Here is a 4,381-nt window from a genome sequence, read left to right as displayed (position 1 = left end):
ATCGAAAAAGGATGTTATCCAAACGCATTTCAAGTAATTGTAGTAAAACTTGACCTGTTGACCCCTTGGCTTTTCCGGCGATACGCACATATTTAAGTAATTGGCGTTCTGTAAGACCATAATGAAAACGCAATTTTTGTTTTTCTTCTAAACGAATACGATATTGAGATTTTTTTACGGGGCGTGATTGGTTTCTAAGATCGCTTCCTGCCTTAGGCCTTTTACTAGTTAGTCCCGGTAAAGCCCCCAGACGTCGTATTTTTTTAAAACGAGGCCCTCGGTAACGTGACATAAAGACTCCTTTTTTTATTGAAATTGTACAAAACTAAATAAAATTAAAACTGAACTAAATGATAATGATAAATGACGTGAAATACACTCCAATAAACTATTGGAATACAAAGAGTAAGAAGATATATTCTCTCAATATACAGATTTTTTTTATTGTATATACAATATATATAAATCAAATAAATCACAAAAATTTTCCTTTATTTTCTTGATTTATTTTGCAAAGATCGAACTCTTTTACCCAATATATATTCCTATATGGAAGTTTATATGACATAATATAAATGGAGTGGTAACTCTTGGAAAAAGGTCCAAGAAGTCTTTTCAATCTTCTTTGATTTTGAAAGTACATTAAAAATCATGTAAAAAAACGAAAAAATATGGAAAAGCCGGCTATCGGAATCGAACCGATGACCATCGCATTACAAATGCGATGCTCTAACCTCTGAGCTAAGCGGGCTCAAATAAAATTGAGCATGCATACAAATTCACTAAACTACTAGATCATATCAATTAACTATTCTATATAATATTTTATAATATTTTTCCTTATCTATTTAGAATTAATCATATTCTATATATTCTAGAACAGAATATAGCTCAAATAAATAGTGACTATCATTAAATAAATAAAACATAACCTTACCTTAATTAATAGAATATAGCAGTATATTGACTTTCAAATTTTAATTTCATTAGTTTCTAAATAAGAAAATCTTAATTAGATCAGAAATCTTTTTTTTTTTTTCTATCTATTCTATCTATTTCTATCTATTATCTATATAGTATAGAATTATTAGAATTTCAAATTTACGAAGTAGACTTCTCATTTTTTTTTCCATTGTACATTGTACAATTCTAAGTTTCAATAATAACTTTCTTTTCATGAAAGTAAAAAAAAAAAAAAAGAAAAAGAATCGACCGTTCGACTATTTCTTAAAATTTAAGACAACGATGAGAAAAGGAAGAACATATATATGTTATGTAATATATAACCATATTGAATTGCAAATACAAAAATGATAGAATCTTTGTTGATTAGACTAAATCAATATGAATGGGGCTCAAAAAAATGAAAGAAGATAACAAAGACATAAAATAAGTATCTATAATGTAATGAATCCCAAGGTTTCGGCATAAGAAAAAACGGAAAGACAGCATAGCATAATGAGATCCTAAAAAGGGGGATATGGCGGAATTGGTAGACGCTACGGACTTAATTGGATTGAGCCTTGGTATGGAAACCTACTAAATGATAACTTTCAAATTCAGAGAAACCCTGGAATTAACAATGGGCAATCCTGAGCCAAATCCTGGTTTACGCGAACAAACCGGAGTTTCCAAAGCGAGAAAAAAGGGATAGGTGCAGAGACTCAATGGAAGCTGTTCTAACAAATGGAGTTCACTACCTTGTGTTGATAAAGGAATCCTTCGATCGAAACTTCAAATAAAAAAAGATGAAGGAGAAAAACCTATGTTGTATAAAATTAGGTAACACAAAACGATCTCAAAAATGACGACCTGAATCTCGATTTCTTTTTTTTTATAAACAAAATCGAAATGTTGTGAATTAATTCGAAGTTTAATAAATAATATTTATTGATCAAACGATTCAATTCATAGTCTGATAGATCCTTGATGGAACTTATTAATCGGACGAGAATAAAGATAGAGTCCCATTTTACATGTCAATACTGACAACAATGAAATTTATAGTAAGATGAAAATCCGTTGACTTTTAAAATCGTGAGGGTTCAAGTCCCTCTATCCCCAGCTCTACTCCCCGAAAAGGTTGACACCTTACTTTTTTTTCGTTATTATTTATTTGAATTAGATAGAATCTATATCATTTTTCATTTTAAAACTTAGAAAGTCTTCTTTTATTTAGAAGATCCAAGAAATTCCCGGTCCAAAACTTTTTGAATTTACTACTTTTGAGTTTCTTTTCCTTGACATAGACCTAAGTCATATATTAAAATGATACTGATACTTCAGTAGATGATACTTCGGTAATGGTAGACATAGCTTAACAGCAGGGGACTCTAAATCCCTGTGTCATATCATAATGATCCTTCAGTTACTAATGGTAGATATAGCTTAATTGCAAAGGACTGTAAATCCTTGTGTCACCATTAGGAAAATGATAATGATTCTTCGGTAAATGATTCTTCGGGAATGGTAGACATAGCTTAACAGCGGGGGACTTTAAATCCTTGTGTCACCATTCGTAAAACGAGGATGATCCTTCGCCGGGATAGCTCAGTTGGTAGAGCAGAGGACTGAAAATCCTCGTGTCACCAGTTCAAATCTGGTTCTTGGCATAGGATCGATTCATTTTGATAAGTTTCTATTCTTCAAATTAAACGTATCTTTAGTAAAAAAGGTGCAATAATCCTTTATCCCCTCTCTTTTTTTGTTCATGTTGTGGATCCAGCCGTTCAAAAAGAGTGTATAATACTTTATACATAATACATATTCGAAAGGAAAGGTTAAATGAGTTCCGTTGAATCAAACAAGTAAAAAAAGGTCTATAACTATAGTATACTATAGTATCTATAGTTGAAGGGCAGAAATACCCCAAGATTCATTCGATACAATATAAATAGAATTGTATCCCCCCCTCATTTTTTGCTTTCCGATCTTATTTATTCATTCCTAGTTATGTGACTAAAGTTGACTAAGTTATGTGCGCGATACAAAGTTCATAATTCAGAACTCTTTTTTTTAGTTCATCCTATTGGCTCGGCTTTTACGAAATAAAAAAAGTATCTTTCAAATTGGAGATCAAGCTATCTCTAATAATATGAACGAGACCTCAACTCTTCTGTTTGTTTGATCTAAAAAAGAATAGAATTCAAAATATTCCGTGAAGGTCTGTAGTTCTAGAAGCTAAGGCTCATTTTTTATCATTCAATAAGCATCTTGTATTTCATAAAAATTGGGAGCAATATAATCCTTACGTAAAGGCCACCCTATCCAACTTTCGGGCATTAGGATACGTTTCAGTCGTGGATGGCTATCATAAGTGATTCCTAACATATCATAAGATTCCCGTTCTTGAAAATCCGTACTTTTCCAAACCCAGAAAACGGATGGAATTCTAGGATTACTCCTGTGAGTAAATACTTTTATGCAGACTTCTTCCGCTTGATTAACACCATATTCTATTCTCGTAAGATGATACACGCTGGCTAAGAGGCCACCTGGTGCCACATCATAGGCACATTGCGAACGTAAATAATTGTAACCATATACATATAAAATTACAGCAATAGAATGCCAATCTTCCGGCTTTATTTGTAAAGTTTCTATTCCTTGGTAATCGAAGCCCAACGATCTATGAACCAGCCCGCGTTTGGCTAGCCAAACGGACAAAGTGCCCTGCATCTTTTTTCTTTCCCCCACACCTTTTTTATATAAAATAAGTCTTTCACATTTACCATGAGTTCTAATTTATGAAGATTTTTTTCTGATTCTCTAAAAGCCTCCTTAATTAACTAATTCGTGGGACGATACTGGACTTTTGTATTTAAAAAATGTTTCAGTAGAGATCTCTGAAGTAGATGATGGTGGATAGAGTAATTCTTGATCATAATTTCCAGTATGCGGACTGCGTACAACAAAAAACTTGTGATTGGTAGTAAAACACCGATTACCCTGTTGAGGTCTAATTCGATCCTTATAGATTTCTCTAGCTATTTTCTTACGAAGCTTTGTTATAGCGTCTATAACAGCCTCCGGTTTAGGTGGACAACCCGGCAAATAGACATCTACAGGAATTAGCTTATCAACTCCTCGAACAGTACTATAAGAATCGGTACTGAACATCCCCCCTGTAATTGTACACGCTCCCATAGCAATAACATACTTTGGTTCAGGCATTTGTTCATATAATCGCACTAAAGAAGGAGCCATTTTCATTGTTACTGTACCTGCTGTTAAAATAAGGTCCGCCTGTCTAGGACTCGATCTTGGTACTAACCCATAACGATCAAAGTCAAATCGGGAGCCTATTAATGAGGCAAATTCAATGAAACAACAACTGGTACCATAAAGAAGCGGCCATAGGCTGGAAAGTCTTGACCAATTT

General features: G+C 33.2%; 2 non-coding genes across 2 annotated transcripts; one reads left to right on the top strand and one right to left on the bottom strand.

The window, feature by feature from the left end:
* Window positions 1-678: 678 nt before the first annotated feature.
* Window positions 679-751, bottom strand: TRNAT-UGU (transfer RNA threonine (anticodon UGU)). The gene has a single exon. It is a non-coding gene; the product is annotated as a tRNA-Thr (tRNA).
* Window positions 752-2,539: 1,788 nt separating this feature from the next.
* TRNAF-GAA (transfer RNA phenylalanine (anticodon GAA)) lies at window positions 2,540-2,612 on the top strand. The gene has a single exon. It is a non-coding gene; the product is annotated as a tRNA-Phe (tRNA).
* The last annotated feature ends 1,769 nt before the right edge of the window (window positions 2,613-4,381 follow it).

Source organism: Camelina sativa, chromosome 15, assembly GCF_030686135.1.
Source record: "Camelina sativa cultivar CO46 ecotype springtype chromosome 15, ASM3068613v1".
Classification (NCBI taxonomy): Eukaryota; Viridiplantae; Streptophyta; class Magnoliopsida; order Brassicales; family Brassicaceae; genus Camelina; species Camelina sativa.
The sequence above is the reverse complement of the archived record's forward strand: the minus strand, read 5'-3'. Positions and strand labels throughout refer to the sequence as shown.